The following is a 19,585-nucleotide window of genomic DNA, read 5'->3' as shown; positions in this document are numbered from 1 at the left end:
TCTCAGCCCTGTAAACCTTAAAACCTTAAATATCTTCTACCGGGTAAAAACCTGGAAAAGCCGTGAATATCGTCATAAAACTTTAAAAATCTTTCATACTTGATTTTAAAACGGCGATTGACTGATCCGAAGAAATATCGCAATGTCAATCATGTTTCAGGCTAGTCACGCTCAGTCACTATCCACTCATTTATCTGCAAACGTATTATATTCGAAGGGAAATTATTGGTCCGTGCAGGCATACAGCAAGGATTTAAGGCTAGGGGGAGTTTTAGGAGCAACTAATGCTTGGGGGGTGTGGAATACGGGAGGTGCGGGTGCCCCCCCGCAGAAAATATTTAAGATAAATGGTTCAAAGTGGTGATTTTTAAGGCTTTCTGAGCGATATTTTATTAATGCGTAAACTATTATGTAAGTAATATTACCCCATTAAGTAAAATGGATTAAATTTTAAAATTTCTCCGAGTTCTGGGGGGGGGGGGGGGTATATACCCCAAAACCTCCCCTCGCTGCTCCACATGCTCCGTTGGCCGTGACGAAATATTGACCTTACGCATGTGATTGGAAGACTGGTAAACACAGTCTTCAATAACTTTGACGAAATATCAGACACTTCTTCACTTCTCTACCACCCTGTTCTCTCCATTTTCCCACTCACAACCTTTAGCCGGCCCTGAATTTTCCTAAATATGGGTGACATCATGAGATATAACACTTTCATTGCTGCGTTCACTTTCACGGCGTCTGTCGCGGTTGATAAATTTTTAGTTGAGGTGCGGCCGGCGATTGTTACGTGATCAATATTTCTGCCTAAAATGGCTTATCACAGACTGCGGGTTGTGGCTCATGTCGGCGTCAATGACGCCACCTTCCGTGGATCTGAGGTAATTCTAGATTCCTTCCGGGTGGGCCTGGAAGGCATAAACCAAAGGCTGCGTCGTTTCTGCACTGACATCGGAGCCTCCTTCGTAGACCTTAGGCCGGCATTCCGATCGTGTCGGACCCCTCTGAACCGTTCGGGAGTCATTTACACGGGTGAGTAGGGTGAGTAGGCTAGTCGTGTAGCGAGTAGCATATTTGAGCACTGTAGGTCTTTTTTAGAGGAAAGAGTAGGGCAGAGTGTAGATATAATTGTGGGTTGATAAATAAAGGGGTAAATTCAAACGTTTTCACAGGCAAAAATTCTTCCAGTAATGAGAATAGAGTATTAGAAAGAAAAAAAAAGCGTTTCAGAATCAGCATTACCGATTTACAACAATACAGGAATTACATTTAAGCATGAGAAGCGTCAGTTGAGCAATAATTTCAAAGGCAGTCAAGGATCAAGTCATTTTAATGGTGAGACAATAACGTCTGCATTTCCATTTATCAGCGGTATAGAGCCTAAAAATAGTGTAATCGGCAAGAGCAAACCAGAATTAGACCCGAATCGCAATAATACTAGTTCCGAAGTTTTAATCGTGGCTGTGGTTAATTGCCGTAGTTTAAGAAATAAGATTCCCGAATTCCACCATTTAATTCATAGTACGAAGTGTAGCGTTATTCTTGGAGCAGAAAGTTGGCTAACAGATGATGATGCAGACAGTGAGATATTCCCAAAATCGTTCACTCTTTATCGAAAAGATAGAATCAATCGAGCGGGGGGCGGAGTATTTATAGCCGTAAAGAATTCAATCGTAAGCCAAGCGATAACCGTAAATGAGACCAGCTTTGAGTGTGTGTGGTGTTTAGTTAAATGTTCAAATTTAAAAACTATTTTATTATTCTCGTATTATAGACCACCTAACTCAGATATAACATCAATGTTGGCTTTTCAAACTCAAATAAACAGCATAGCATCCATGTATCCTGAAAGAAACTTGATTGTAGGTGGAGATTCAACGTACCTTCTATAGATTGGGAGACGTATAGATTCATTCCTGGTAGGAGGGATAAAGTGATTTGCGAGGCTTTATATACACTTTTACATCTAACTCATTGTTTCAAATATTATCCGCACCAAACAGAGGAGAAAGTATTCTTGATTAATTAGCGACAAATATACCTCATCAGGTAATTAACGTGAGCACCGTCGAAGGAATAAGTGGCCATAGGGTAGTAACTGCAAATTTTTCTCTGAATACAGCTGAAAACTTAAGAATAGATCGTAAAGTTTTCATTTTTAAAAGAGCTGATTTTGATGGGTTTAAGAGGCATCTGAAAAATGCTTTCCCCGCGTTTCAAGGATCAATATTAAAGTTAAATGTAGAGGGTACTTGGAAAGCTTTTCTTTCGCTCGTAACTTCGGGAATAAATAGATACATCCCTAGTAAAGCTATAAAAGGAGGCAGCGAACCGTGATGGTATGACGCGGAAGTGAGAAAATCATTGAGGCGACAGAGAGCGTGTCATGCCAACATGAAAAAGTTGGCTCGGATTTATCCGCTAATGAACGCAGGTTAATATTTAAACACTATGGTTGTCTAAAGCCGCCTCGAAGGAAGCGTTCAGGAATGAATTCACGACTTTAAAAGAAAAAACACTTGTAGAGCAATTACGGGATAACCCAAAAGCATTTTGGTCCTATGCTGGGGAAGTTTAAGGTAAACGATCTACCGTATGTCCGCAGAGAAGCGATAATGGAGATACCGGTATAGACGAATGTTAATGTTCAATCTTAACCTCATTTGAAAAAAGCCAGATTTGCTCCCATTGAAGCTTGAAAATTTTCACTTTTCGTTTAATCGCGAAAAATAGATATCGCCATTTAAAAATCTAAGAGCGTGAAATGCGTACTCCAGGAGTAATAATCTTTCGATTTAGGCAATAAAAAAATAATAAGAAACCACCCGATTGCAATTCCCCCTTTGGCCATTTTGTTATTCTAAGTGCCATACAACGGAGAGAGTACGTGACTCTTTTAACGGCTGTGATTGCTGTGGCTTTCCCCACAATAAATTTCTCACAAACAGGTCTGAAATAATAAGACACACATTGGTTAATATTTAGGGAATCTGTCAGATATCAATATAAATGACCGTCACCTGTTGAAAATGGAACATTACCTACCTGTAAAATTTTAGGTTTTCCCGGCGTATAGATTGATGAAAATTTTCATGGGATTCCCACCGGGTGTGGTATTGGGTTAATTCTCCCAACGTTTCAATTGCTGTTTCCCCCGAGGATGTATGGATTGCCAAAAATTCACAAAGACGGCATTCCACTGAGACCAATTGTGAGCACTATAGGGTCTCCAACGTACAATTTAGCAAGGCACTTGGCCAACCTACTTTCACCTTTCGTGGGACGATGTGAGCACCATGTAACAGACTCCAAGTAATAGGTGCAGACGCTGAAGACAGTGAGATTTGAGAAGACAGATATAATTGCCAGTTTTGATGTTGTTTCGTTCTTCACACGGCTTCCAGTCGAAGAAACCACCAAACTCCTGGAAATTTATTTCAATCGGAAGACAGTTGAACTTTGTCGCCATGTACTTAGCTCTACGTACTTCCTGTGTAATGGACATTTCTATGAACAGATTAAAGGAGTCCCTATGAGTTTCCCTCTGTCGCCTGCCATCGCTTACCTGTTCATGGAAGATTTCGAAGAGAAGGCGTTGGACACACCCCCACTCCGCCCAAAACATTTTTTTCCGGTGTGTAGATGGCACCCTCATTGTGTGGCCACATGGATTGGAGACGTTACCTCATTTCCTCGAACATATGAACGGCGAACACCCAAACATTAAATTCACCATGGAAGTTGAAAATAACCGATGCATCCCCTTCTTGGACATCCTTATTGAACAGAAAGAAAATGGGAATTTAGGACACAGTGTATACAAGAAGCCAACCCACACTGAACTATACCTAAATGCCTCCAGCCATCATCACCCAGTACAGAAGAAAAGCGTCCTCACAACACTATTCCATCGAGCCGCGATCATATCAGATGAGGCTCATTTCAACCAAGAAATAGCACACCTTAAGTCCACATTTGTAAAGGATGGATACAGCCAACGCACAACGCACGGCTGTATTCGAAAAAAGGTGGCCAAAAATCATATCTTCCATAGTTTTATAATAAGCTCAATGAAATATTTCCTACTAATCTTGTTTAGGCTATAAAACATGAATATAATGACATCCGGGGAGTTTTTTTTAAGCAAAGTCGAGGAGACGGAAAAAAACAAAAAACGACTATTTGGACCGCTTTAGTAAAGAGGCAACATTTCATTGAAATTTATAGTTAAGAATAAAAAAATAAGTAGTTTAACATTAACTTTAATAATTCAAAATGAAAAAATTCATATTAAGTACATAAAATTATTTTTTTAAACATTATTAATGATTTAGTCAATTAACATTTTGTCAACATTTTGTCTGAGAGAACACACATAAGAAATCACCTAGCAAACAATTTATACCATAAACCACAATGCCACATAAAATTATTTATGTAACATAATAAATAAACATAAATATATAAAACATAAGAAAACATAAGGGATAAATTAACCAGCCCACTTCCAGTTTTCATCGGATTCCCAGCTGTCACTGTCCTCATCAGAAATTGGCTCGACCAATACAAGTAAGTTTCGTATATTCTTTGAAACATTTCATTTAGCATTTATACAAACATACCTATTGGATATTAGAGGATCCGAATTGAGGAGGTGCCTTCGGAAAAGATCTCCCATTTCAGGTAAGCGTGAAATTTTTCGCGTGTGGCGCGTTCGGAATCTTCCCATATTGTTGTGGCGAGATTCCAAAGCTTCCTCTGAAAGTTGGCCAATTGGAAGCACTGCTGCCTAGGCAATTGATGCTCCATGAAACAGCACCTTGTGCACTGTGGGCTGCATGCCACGGATACAAATCCACAAAAAGGGATGCAGTTTCTGAGCAGTACTCGCTGAAATTGGCGTAATCTATCTCAAGTCCAGATGTCAGAGTTTGAGAGTAAAATTGAGGCAAACCTCGAGATGAGTTCCTCGCTAATGCCTATTTGAAAGGAAAAAAAATCCCTCACCAAATCCTTCTTCCAAAAAATCTAAATATTCATAACAAATTTTGGAATAAATAAAAATGAGATATGAGTTTTTGATGGTAAATATACCGGCAATTTCTGATGTTAGCTTGGGATCAGAAAAAACCATCAAAACCCCTTCATAGACCGAGTCAATAAAGCAATAAGCGGTATTTCTACAAGGGACAGTTATGAACCGAGTACAGAGCTTCTTTAATGCAAGATAAGAATCATAACACGGTGGTTGGGTTTTCGGGTACAATAAGGATTAACGCGGTCAACAGGGTAGTGCCCGCCGCCACGGCGGCGCTCCGCCACACGTGTCCCCTTTCCAGTGTTTGAGCTGATGGGAGTTAAAAGGCCTAGGAGGGCGTGGAGAGCAAAATATGCGAGTGTATAGTGTTTAGAATTGGGTTTTCCAAGAATTTATTAGTAATGCTTTGCAGCCGCCCGCTTCCGAAGATAAGAATATGACTTGCCGGCGCAATTGTTGAGTCCATTATGTCTTATGAAGGAAATGGTAATGTGCCCTTGGAAAAATTGGAACAATAAGACTAATGTGGCATGCTAAGTGTATGTAAGTGCAGACAACTGTAATTTCGTCTCACTTTTAGCGAATTATCCTCGACTACAGCTGAGTCTGAACAAATGTTCGCATCTAACCACCGTGTCGGGCGGTTGGACATTCACGCACATAACTTGATAGGAGAGGCGGGGTGGCAAATTTGGTGCAGGAATTTTCTATTGATAACTAAAGTTGACACTTTATTTTATAATGTGGTGCTAAAAACTTCGTGAAGCAAAGTGAAAAACATAAAGTTTTTCTCTACATTATGTCAAAAATACGTGAAAAATAGGACATTTAAATGTTTAAATAAAATTAATAAAAATTACCGCTATAATAAAAAATTTCACCTCGACGGATTTAAAAAATGTTCATTTTTATTATTTAATGGCTTAAATTTAGGCATTTTAAAACATAACGCAACAGTAGCAAAAAACTTCTGTCAATTTTTTCAAAAAATGGGAAAAATATTTTGAGATCATTTTTCATTAAATTGACAGACGTCTCCCGCTTTAAAAAAATTGAGTTATAAATAAAATAATTTCCGTAATGTGGTCACTGATCATTCTATAATTTTAAAATATAATAGTTCTTTCCAAATTAAAAAGTGAAAAAATCATTTTTGGCCAGCTTTTTTCGATTTCAGCCAACTGTGCACCGTGACATCCAAGGAGCCTTAAAAAAGACCATTTTGAATAGTGATGCAATAGAAGTAAAAGAAAAACCGATAGCCAGAAGCGTTATCCAATACATTTCCAGCTTCAGCAACAAGATAGCCCGGATACCCCGAAGGCATAATATAGATACAATCCACATACCTCCCACCAAGATTAAAACTTGTGTCGGGACACCGAAAGATAACTTGGGCATCAAAACCTCGGTAGTGTACAGCGTCCCGTGTGAGTGCGGTCACGTTTACATTGGGGAAACTGGCCGCACAATCGAAAAACGTCTGATGGAGCATGAAAGATGCATACGCCTGTTTTATTCGCTAAAGTTGGCGGTAGCGGAGCATTGATTGGACCTCGACTATAGGATGGACTTCAAAAATACGAAGGTTTTGTGCCGCATTAATAACCATTAGGATAGAATTGTAAAGGAGGCGATTGCTATTAGCCTTGAGGAGAAGAGCTTAAACAAAGATAAAGGCTTCCAACTGAGCAGTGCCTTGAATGCCATAATTAATCGCTACATCCGCACACAACAATAACGTCAACCAGGGATATGAATAAATAAATAAGTACCGTAAAAAGTACCATTAAGAGTAATCCCCTGAAGACGATGGCAGACTCAGCCATTGAAAGGTTGGGAGAATTAACCCAATACCTAACCGGTGGGAATCCCGAGAAATTTTTTATCATTAGGTACCTGTAACTATCCGGTCTCACTGAATACCATAGCGCAACAAGAAGTTGCTAATCAGCATCTTCAATATTCAAAAGTTCCAATATGGGCTTCCTGATGCTTTCATTTAACATATTTGTCTCAGTAACTGCTTTGCCGATAATCGAAAGGACGTACTCAAAAGTGTCTGGTTAAAATTGAAGATATTTTTTAACGTTTTCCGCCTAGCAATTTTGCGGGGCTCCGTCTGCTCCTCTTCGGCCGATAACCCGGCTTGATAACGCGGGGCAAGCCAAGATCGCGCTCCATCGCATCGCAAGAGACCAAGGTCCTTGGAGGACTCTTTTACGGACCCAGCAAAAAACTAAACGGAGACTAATTCCGGGCATTATTCCATTGCCGGAGTTCCTACTATGATATAGATATTGCATAGACTATGTTCTGACATAGTGTAAGTATATAACGGCAAGCAGTATTAGATGACGATGCTGCTCTGTTAGACATTTTAGATTCTGCTGGTCAGGTAATAGCAAAATGTTTTGAAGTGGAAAGGGTAAAGGTAGAAGAGAAGTCGATTTGATTTGTAAAGGGTATAAGGATACAACAAAACATTTTTTTAAATCCTTCAACCCTTTTGCCACGGGAAAGTTGAGGTTCTTTTTCGCAGTATTCCTAAACTTCTACCTTACCATAATGAAATCCATCTGGTGTCTCTCACTGTCCTCTACAGACATTGATGCATGCCTCCACCCATAATGATGTTTAAACCATGTGTTTTAGGTGAATAACGTTTTCCTCCTGCAGCATTCTAATGCTTTCTCTTTGCAGCCATATTGTACTCCTAATCCAAGTTCTCCTCCTATGTTTGCATCCCTCCCTTCTCCAAATGTTACGTCCCCCATCATTACCTGCTAAAGTTTTCTTAGGGTTAGGTAGGGTTTGAACCTATGTCATCAACATTGTCTCCCCAAATTGAATTAAATACGCTGAGCACTGATCGGCAGTATCCTTTGGATTATTTCAATGTTGTGTTTTTTGTCTTTTACTCCAAAATTTGGCAGGTAGAGCTCAAGGAAGAGTGGCCCATTCCCGTTGGCTTAACAACGGCCAATAGGCTGCTGAGGCTTTACGTCTTCTCCTGAAATCCAAGTGCAAATGAAATAGATATAATAACTTTCATTCAAAATGTTTTAACGCCCATCTGGCTTTAAAAAAAAAAAATTCTGGCGACTAAGTTTCGCAAAGGTGTTTGGCAGGGTGTGAGCTTTCGCTGACCTTCACTTCTCCATTTAATCTTCTGTATCAACATAACTCCATGCGAGCCAAGGGTGTCTGGCATGGGGTGACCAATCACCAAGATCACCACAAGCGCATGGAAAAATAAAAGCATGTAATCGCCATCCACATAATACCTTGAGAGCCACCTCTAGGGTGTTTGGCAGGGGGTGGCAAATCACCAACATGCAGCATGCAACAGGACCGCCGCATGCACACCGCACGGTCATGGAAATATTACGCATGCTAGAAAAATGTGTGCTTATTCATTAAAAAAAACTTGCTAATGGTTAGTAATTCCTAGAGCAAATACATGCAAGGTTAGAACTATGAAGAAAAACATGCAATGAGTGATCCTTGCGAGCGACGCCATTAATCCCATCAATTGAGACAACATTTGATCACTTTATATATCCTTAATAGTTACGAGGGAAGAATGACATTTTAAATCTCTCTGTTTTGCAGTCTATTTCTTTTATTTTTTTCTCATGATCGCGTCTACTATAGTACGATGGTAAACGAAGGATATGATTCACGTCGTCTGAGAAAATATTATCTTCGAGTTTCCTAAGTAAGTTAAGCCTATACTTCGATCTACGCTCCTGTAAAGATTCCCATCCTAACTCGTTTAACATACTTGAAACGCTGCACTGGAATAGATAATATAATTCATTTTGAGCGCTGCGTTTTTTAATTGGGTGAATTGGATGTGAACGACAGAATAACTGCAAGACATGCTGTAACATGAAGGTACTTTAAAAGAATGACGGGGCAGTAAGGCGTATCATCACATTTATCCTTACAAATATTCACATGTGTATTGTGAATGGAGACGAAGTGTACGGCTGAACGCTCAAAATTGGAATCATATTAGATGAATACAAACTTTAAGCTCATACCGTAAAATACTCCACGCGCTACAGCATGATATCGACATGTAGGAAATACTTATTTTATAAAAATAATTGAATAAACCTGAAGAAAACAGGCAATGTACAATTAAGTTATTACAAGAAAGAACAGTAGTACATAATCAGATCAGAATCGTTCGGTATTCTAGTGCGCGGTACAAAATGTGTAAAATAGTTCATTGCGCGCATTAAAATAATGTATAGAGAATTAGAAAATGTGATGCGATTTTTCCATCGTTTTCATCATTGTATAAATGTTGAAATATGACATGGAATATCATAAGCATAGAGTTTCCTCCACAGCAAAGGAAAGGAGGTTATTGACTATATAAGATTTTTAAAGTATTTTTTCCGGTTTATTGGACCCTTTCAAATGCTAATGTTTCTGTGGAGTTGTGATTGCTGTTACTAAAAAGTGGTTGAAGGTTCAGCTGTGGAATAAAGAGTAAGTGCATCTACCAAGAGGAAACTTAAAAAGTGAACAAGATATTCGATCGGTACATTACATGACGAATAAATTTTTACAGTCGGAAAGAAAATTAGCGACTGGCATTTTTTTAATCTTTTGGAAATGGATTGGTGATTCTTAGAATTGTTTATTTTTTTCCTTAAAACACAAGGGAGACTAAAAAAAATTACCTATAGTGGGTACAAGGCCATGTGAGCATAATCATTTTCGTTGTCCAACTCACGAAACTACGTCGAGAGCAGGGGAAAGTATGAAATTTTTTCCGTAAAATCTATTTTTGGATGGTTTTTTCGTAACGTAATAAGTAAAACCCCTCCTCAAAAAACCCATAAGTAACCATTTGCATAAAATATCTTTCATAGGTAAGAGAAATATCCCATATGGCATCCATAATTATGGAGGAGTGGAGTAAATATTAAAGGTCTGTCCGGAAAAAAACAGGAAGTTTCCGCCAATTTCATTTTTTCGCGGGAGAATAGATGGCAATAGTTTACTTTTTATGAATTTTAATTTAGTTTTTCATATAATTTCAAAGTATAAAATCAATCTGTCGAGTAAAAGTCATAGAAATCCGTTGCACTGAAGATAGGGAAGATGTCGATACGATAGTCTTGTTAGTGTAACTGACCTCCTTAACTCGGATGGGAATCTCTGTCGGAACGTAGATTGAAAAATAGACTAAACCTTTTAGATAAATTCAAAAGCAGTGTCTTTTCCAACGAATATAACCATATCTTACGGACGCCAACGTACTACGGAAGATCAGATCATATAAATAAAATAAGAGAGATAGATTGTAGAACAGATAGATTCCGAATGTCATTTTTTCCACGATCAATAAGAGATTAAAACGGCAGCGATAGAACTCGTAAATAGATTGCACGACTTGTAGTGTAGCCTACTAACCTAAACTGTAAAACTTAATGCATGTTTCTTAATTTTATTTTTATTTCTACTTTATATGGTAGTATAATTTGTTAGAATACGTGACGTTTTTTGGACCGTGTGGTGTGCATGTGGGTGTCCAATTGCATGCTGCATGCTGGTTATTGATCACGCCCCCTGCCAAATACCCTAGAGGTGGCTCGCAGGGTATTATGTAGATGTAGATGTTGGGGTGAATTAACGAACAAACGGACAGTAGTCCAAGCATGTTGCGATGCGTGCTGGTTAAAGTTAAATTTGAAAAATTGCGCAGTGGTGAATTCTTGAAAATAACCTCCCTGCAACGAAGATATTTCATTCAAGGTACAAAATTTGAGGCTGTAGACTCCAAAAGATTAAGGAGTTAGGCTCGATAATGATCTATAGTGGAGTAAACATATTCGGGAAATAACAGGTCAAGATAATCGTAAATTAGGTTTTTTAAAGGGATATTGGAGAGTGTGACGACTAAGTGAGAGAAATTAGCTACTTATCCCCCGTTAAGGCCGTTTTACACGGTACACGGAATTGCGCAACCTGACGCACGTGCGAAGGCGCAATCAAAATTGCGTCTTGTAAAGCGGTGAATTGCTGAAACACATGCGAGATTGCGTGGATGCGAGACGGCAAAATAGCCCCTGTTCTAATTTCGTTCTTGCATTCGCACAATTCCACGCCATTTTAGAAATTAATGCAGCTCTATCCTGCGCAATTCCGTGTACCGTGTAAAACGGCATTTAGATCCCATTCGCAAAACATCTTCATGTATTTCATACCTGCGAGGCACCACTAGGCTGTTTGGCAGGTGGTGATCAATAACTACCAATGCTGTCATCCTCATGAAATAGTCTTTGAGCATAGAAGTTAGAACGCGTAGAGAGAAGAGCTGCCAGGTACATGAAAATAATTGCGATAGTCTTCTTAGTATAACCTGGTATAACTAACCTCTTAAAACAACTCAAAAGGAATCTCTGTCTGACCGTTTACTGGAAACGGGATTAAACGTAATTTGCTAATCCAAGGCCAGTTTATTTTCCGCCGAGGGTAGCCAGAAGGTAGCCTCTTGCTTACTGGATGCTGGTGATTGATCACCCACTGCCAAACACCTCTGTAGGAGGCCCGCAGAGTAATATGCAGCGGTAGATATTGGCTTCATTTTGTTGTATCCGTAGGCCATAGGAGAGCCTCGATAATAGCATCAATGATATAAATCTACTTTTACTACGAATGAAGGTGTACGTATAAAAATGATGTGGATTATATGCTTTCATTTATTCATTGCTCCATTGAGGAGCGCGCAAGTGGAGATTCTTTTACATGCTGCATGCTGGTGGTTGGTCACCCCCTGCCAAAGACCCAAAAGGCTGCTCGCATGGAGTTATGCAGATGTAGAAGAATAAATAAAGTAGTGCAGGTCGGTGAAAACTCACACCCTGCCAAACACCTTTGAGGAACCTCGTCACCAGAATTCCTGAAACACGTGGACAAGCTTAAAGTTGGAGTGGGGGGAGAAAAAGGAGCTTTTCGCGTTCCCCCTCCACTCACAAAATTTCGGCGTTGCCAATAGAGTGTTTGCATGGGTGAGGAATAAGCATGAAACCCTTTCCATTTAGTGCATACATGTTTGAAGTTGTCATATGTTTAATGAAAATTCCATGTGTTTTGTTATTAATTTATTATTTAAGTTTTAATAACCTTTGTTTTAGCATCGAAATTCTGGAGGGTAAAACGACCTGTAATTGGCTATTCGTTACGTGACGTCATCTCCCATATTATAGTTGCAAGCAGACGGGAGCATTGACGAATAACTTATATTTCACGTATTTTACGCGATATTTCTTCATTTTTCTGCAAGTAAATTTGCAAAATGGAACCTGGTTTCGTTAAGGCTTCTTCAAATAACCTCACAGACGTTGACTCCTTCGTGATCGGTGTATACCTAGGGCCTATCTTCGTTTTTGTAAGGTCTGTAACTTCATTTTCTCCCGAGTTGGGAGAAAATAGACTCGTGAAGCGTTTCATCCAACAATTAAGTCTCTAACTCGATTGCATATAGACGATGAAGTAAAGAGTGAAGTGAGTTGTGAATGTAACATCTTCGAGGAATTTATTTCTTCCATGCTGGTTCAACCAACCGTATGCATTTCGATCAAAGGTATCTGACTATTGCGAAGGGGATATGTTTCATATTTGGACTAGTTGTGCTTTAGGGATACATCGAACGCGTATTAATTTGCATTCGTTTGTTCGCTTCTAAGTTCTGTTTGATTTTATTACGTATTAAACCTATTGCCAATTCATTTTGAGATTTAGTCAGTGTTTACATTTCACGCATATTCGTTGCGCTTTTGTTCGTTATTGTTTTGGTCATATTTTGGTTACGGTAGGAGTGATAGTGAAATTCTAAGTTTTTTGATGTTACAATAACTGGTTTAGTAGGTAATTTGTTTCAGACTATTCATTTAATTGTCTTCGCAATGTTAACGTGAAATAACGTAAACTGATTCTAAGTTGTTGGTGATGTGTGGGAAGTGAGATGTGAAGAATCCTTACGAATTTCAAGGAGTGCAAATTCTTTTAGTGTGGTGTGCAGAGTGATTGGAAAACCGATAATTATGCTTTATTAGTGTTACTTAATAGTGATTTATATTTATTGTGAGCCAAGTTCTTCATTGAAACAGTTGATTCGGCATATACTGATCATAAGTATTAAAAAGACAGCTCGTGAAATGTGTGCGTGGTAGTGCTATTTGTGATATGATGAGCAATAAATAAGTACAAGTAAGGGTAATTTTGCATAGTTTTTTATTCATTAACACCTCTAGTAAACTATTTTTCCCTATGTTTCCGCACTTTTATGCTGTCAATATTTGAAAATTTAAATGTAGGGAGGCAGGTTGTTGTGTTTCCTCAACTATAACATTTTAGGAGTAAACATATGTTACTAATTGCTCGCATGTAGGTATTTGCAATGCATCAAATTTGTACCATTTATACATTTACCGTAACGTTATTTTCTTTACGATTCTTTACTGCATTGTAAATTCTTTAAATTTTCCTTTTCCACTCCAACATTGTTTATATCTGCTTTTCGAGTATAAATGCTTAAAATACTGACGTTACCAATTATGTTTTTCCATAGTCATCAAGCATACATAATGAAAGTAAGCATCCGAAGTGTAAAAATATGCAATGTATATCATCAATGAATACACGGCCGTTTGTATACAAGAATAACTGCATCTCAAACATACATATGCTTCAGTATTACGCATTAGTCTCTCCTTTCTGAATGGAATAATAAACTCTTTTGTGTGTAATAATGGCATCGACTTAAGATCCCTCCGGGCTGCCAATAACCATTTCCGTCGTAGTTCAGGCTTATCGGGAACATCCACAAAAATCTTGTTCGGTGTAGAAACACGGGTGCTCCCACGTATCGGAACAAAACAATATTCATTCCGGAATTTTGTCCCACAAGCCATTAATCTATCTTCGCTCATGGCTACGAACTTAAAGAATTATTGTACGAAATATACCACTAATTTATAGTAGGACAGATGGTTTATTCCGTCAGATTCACCTCAGTGTTCGTAAACAACAATAAACAAGGTTTCCATCAATCGCAGATGATCGGAGGAACTGCAGTCAGTTGAGTATGGGGATTGACGTCACAAGCCGTCTGGCATGGCGGCGTAGTGTTTTAAGCGCAGCATTGATTTTGGAATGTTTATTTGTTAATAACAAATTCGCCCATGGTCGTACGACTGTAGGAGTTGGAATTTTGCTTAATTAAACCAAACTGATATTTTTAACAGGCCTCACCAAAAACGTGCAAATACTCTATTCAGCGGAGGCAATGGGCGTAAATTTGATCTCTTTTCGTAAAATCCTTATTTCTCATCGTAGAACCTCGATCAGAAGACGTATTTAATCGCCCAACGACAATGAGTATGATAGGTGTATTTGTTAGCCTCCAAGTATTGACATTAGTAAAGTAAAAAATGTACTACGACAGGTCATATCGGCAGCGGTTACCTCATACTGTGACGCCCGTCTCCCGAGGACCCGGATTAACTCTGAGAGCCCGAGAAAGGGTTCGAAAAAGGGTCGCCCTTCCGTCCAGTATTCGAGACTCAAATGACCGATGGCGGCGCTGCTGTCAGTGACGTCAATTTCCAATATGGCCGCCAGAGTGATGGTAAAATCAAAACAATCATAAAGCATTGGCGTACGGAGAGAACATAAACCATAATATCAAGAGCTAATAAGATAGAAATATTCTATTAAAACCTTCGTACGGTGTATTTCTCGGCTTCTTTCGTTCGTAAGAAGATCTAGAACTGAAGAAAACTGCTTGACGATGAAACTAAAACTGCATTTAATGTACCTAATCATTACGATTCAGGCTTGATTCTCGACTTGCATCTATCCGACTCGTATTGCGTTACTTCCTAGCCATTTCTATGGAATACACTACAAAAGAACTTAATAGTATTTCAAACATAACCTGCCGCTTCAATACATGGAACCATAATCCATTTCAGGCAGTTTTCGTGTTGTATTTGGGTGCCACAGCCGTCTGCTTCACTGATGTGGATTGCTGTGTTCACCTATATTATTATCATATTTCCGGATAAGAAATGAACTAAATAGTTATGTGGTGTGATTTACCATTGGGAAATGAAATTTTTTGGTATGATTTAGAAATTTAAGGACGACTTAAGGATCTTTACTGTTGATTCCGTGTTCTTGGTAAAATCATGGAGACGATAGTTCTTCATTCTTTATCCCCATGTTGAAGTATGTACACACGAGTTACTGGACAGCAAGGTTTCAGATAAATAATGTATACTGCTACTAATTTAGCTATATTTAATAATTTTTTTAATAACTCCTCAGATGAAAATATACCTACAAGTTGGTGTAATTAATAGGTATTTTGCAAAAGGCTCGTATGTATGTTAGGTTTTATAAATCGTCTGCTTTGAGTTACAAAAACACATTCATTTGCTCAAAGTATTGAATTCAGAACTGGTATGCCCTATTCTCGAATTTAACAGTGTTATATGGCATCCTTATTATAAAGTGTAAATGATTACAACTGAAAGGGTACAAAGAAAAATTTAAACTACTACGGTGGATTCAATACTAAACATACCCCATACAGAGAAACAATGCATATTTTGGATATCCAACCGCTGATGGTTAGAAGGAAACTGAATGACCTGATATTTTTACATGAATTATGTCATAGTATGATATGTTGTACTTGTCTTAATAATATTAGTTTTAATCGTTCGGTTACCTCAGAAAGAAATTGCAATATTCCCACACAGAAAATAAACATCTATTAGATATCTAATAGATATCTACAGATAGATAAATAGTTATCTAATAGACATCTATCATAGATATCTATTAGATATATTATTGTCAAAATAGCAGCAGTTCTAATAGATATCTACGGTAGATGTCTATTAGACATCTACTGTAGATGTCTATTAGATGTCTACTGTAGTTGTCTATTAGATATTTAATTATCTGTTTTACACTTATCTATATCTATAAAAAATTTTCTCATGCCTATGCTTGATGCAATTAACATTAATGAAAAAATTGTCGCCGTATGATCAAAATGAAAACTACAAAAAAAATACCGCGACATGGCATTGAACTTGTGTTTCCCACTCCGTAGCCAAACGCGCTCACCACTACACCAGCAGACCTTGTTGAGGAAATTGTGCTTTTTTAAAATATTATAACAATTGTTAAAATAACACTCGGAAATAAATTAATTACAGCCAAACTAAGGCCCATTCAATGGAATCATACATCTACTCATAGATGAAAATAGACAATATATAGGTAGATACAGTTGGCATAGTCGCCACGCATCGTTCTACGCGTCGCAAAATTTTTAAAGTCCGCCGCCATCACTCCAGTAAGGAACCAAAAAATTTGTCCGTAAATCAAATGTTATATCGCTTCCATAGCTCATGAATCGCGTTTTAAAACACACTTTCGGAGATGTATCCAAAATCGCCCCTTGTCACCTGCACATCTAATAGATGTCTAATAGATATCTATTAGATATACGTCTATTCATAGATGAAAATAGACAATATATAGATATCTATAGATATCTATTTTCCGTGTGGGAGATGTCTAATAGGCAACTATTAGATATACATCTATCCGTAGATGAAAATAGACAAAATATAGATACAGTTGGCATAGTCGCCAGGCATGGTTCTACGCGTCGCAAAATTTTTTAAGTCCGTAATCACTCGAGTAAGGGACCAAAAAAAATGTCCCTTAATCAAATGTTAAATCGCTTCCATAGCTCAAGAATCGCGTTTTAAAACACACTTTCGGAGATGAATCCAAAACCAGCCATTGTCACCTGCACATCTAATAGATGTCTAATAGGCAACTATTAGATATACATCTATCCGTAGATGAAAATAGACAAAATATAGATACAGTTGGCATAGTCGCCAGGCATGGTTCTACGCGTCGCAAAATTTTTTAAGTCCGTAATCACTCGAGTAAGGGACCAAAAAAAATGTCCCTTAATCAAATGTTAAATCGCTTCCATAGCTCAAGAATCGCGTTTTAAAACACACTTTCGGAGATGGATCCAAAACCAGCCATTGTCACCTGCACATCTAATAGATGTCTAATAGGCATCTATTAGATATACATCTATCCGTAGATGAAAATAGACAAAATATAGATATCTATAGATATCTATTTTCCGTGTGGGTTATCTTTGTAATATTCTGTAGAAACAATATTACTTATAGCAATCTTATTAACACCAGTTTATGGTTATTCGACAGAGCATCACATGAAATTGGCTGGGTTTTGAATTTAAATTGGGTGTCACAGTTAAATAATAATCCTTTGAATGAGTTATTGTAACTGTCTACGGGGAAAGGAATTTGGGGACTAAGTTTCTTTGCCCACTATTACATTTCAAAGTCGAAATGAAAGAAATGAAACTTGGCATTGCCTTGAATAGGTGAAAGTCGTCCATTTCTTGTCTGAAAGCAGTATGTTCTGTGACTATGTATGACTTCGAATAGACTACTGAATTGACACCTGGAATCAATCAAAATAAGCTAATATTGTTTACCATAATGCATATATTACTAATTTACATCGTGAGACGCTGTTAAAAATCGTTCTTTCAATGGTACAGTAGGTTCATCCTCCTTGCTATTGAAACTTAACGTCAATCTTGAGTTACTATGCTCAGCAACTTTAGGTATATTGTTCAATAGCACATCGCGCACAGAAGAAAAAAACACATTTATCAGACTAACACCGGCAAATACCATCCCGCTCATAATAATGGCGATGTATATATTGAGTATGTTATATTGAAAATCTCTAAAACAGCGATCACGGATATCGGATACTTTTATGCATTGGATATACTGCGTAACCTGACACACGAACGATTTTCAATTGAAACAACACTATATTAATAGCTATAACATGTAAAACCAACGTATCTCCATTAAAATCGTCCTAATGAAGAGCTTTCTGCTCCTTCCTACGTGCAGGAACAACAGCCGTCGCCTCGCTTTGAAACAATTCCACTTGTGCTGCAGTTATTACAGGGTCGTAGAATTAAAGAATATTTAACTTCAAGTAACGGTAATAATTGCTTTGAAACCAAAAAGTAGGTATCACCCCGTAACTAGTCAATGAAACAGTGTAAAGGTCTCATATACACTATTCCTCATAGCACTACCGCGTCATGACCATCGTTCCTCTGTTTCGAGCGTTCTCCGCCAGGTGGTGTCTCCCTTGGCTGGAATCGCGAATACCTGACCATTTTTTGGCCCCAGAAAACTACCACTAACCAGGAGGAGCTATGAATATATAACCATGTCGCTATGGATGTTGCTAAGTATGTTGCTATGATGCGTGTGAATTAACTAGGTTGTTGGTTACGCAGCATTTTAAAATAAAGACTCTCTTCAACTTGTCTTCCAATTAAATAAGAAATACTACACGCAAAAGGTTCTTCCCGCGGTTATTCAACTAACACTGCATGTTCCTCTCTAACCTTTGATTGAAAATTCCTCTTTCCTGTTTTCGTCAGAACATAGTCTATGCAATATTTATCTCATAGTAGGAACTCCTGCAATGGAATGTAATGCCCGGAATTAGTCTCCTTTTAGTTTTTTCCTGTGTCCGTAAAGGAGTCCTCCAAGGACCTTGGTCTTTATCAACCAGTGCGATCTCTTACGGGGCTTCCGGGTAACTTGCACTCTCACGCCATCTGAGAGAAGTATTGAAGTTGTAGGGGAGGTGAGAGAGGGAGGGGGAAGTAGGGGAGGGTTTTCGTGGAACTCACGTGGTCCCAGCGCCGTTATAACCACGTGACCACGTTTTGAATCTGTTCTCTTGGCAAGTTAGGAGCTCTCGTGATCCGTGTGATAAGTCTTTATTTTTATAGAGTGAAAATCAAGCACTACCGTAGTGTTTTGGAGTGTGGTGCCCATATTTCGGATGGGAGGTGGTGTACTGCCTTCTGCTTCGTATGTCAGTGTTAAAGCCAGTTCTCTGATTTATATTCAGTGCTCACGCGCCTGTTAATGCATTGGATTCACAACTGTCCTTTTCTGAAGTGTTTGTGTTGTGTTGAAGTGCCTCCGACTGTTGGTTTAATTGTCTTGCATGGTTATGCTGTGGTGTACTGCCTTTTGCTTCGTATGTAAGTGTTAAAGGTAGTTATCTGATTGCTATTCAGTGCTCATGTTCCTATATTAATGCATTGCATTCACAACTGTCCTTTGCTGATAGTGTTGATTGCCTCTAACTGCGTGTTGGTTTAATTGTCTTGCTTGGTTATGCTGGGTTGTACTGCCTTTTGCTTCATATGCAAGTGTTGCGGCGAGTTATCTGATAAGTATTCAGTGCTCACGTTGCTATTAATGCATTGCGTTCACAACTGTCCTTTGCTGATTGTGCTGAAGTGCCCCTGACTGTCAGTTGGTTTAATTTTCTTGTATGGTTATGGTGGGGTGTACTGCCTTTTGCTTCATATGCAAGTGTTGTGGCTAGTTATCT

This window comes from Ischnura elegans, chromosome 12 (assembly GCF_921293095.1).
Source record: "Ischnura elegans chromosome 12, ioIscEleg1.1, whole genome shotgun sequence".
Lineage (NCBI taxonomy): Eukaryota > Metazoa > Arthropoda > Insecta > Odonata > Coenagrionidae > Ischnura > Ischnura elegans.
This window is presented reverse-complemented; position numbering follows the sequence as displayed.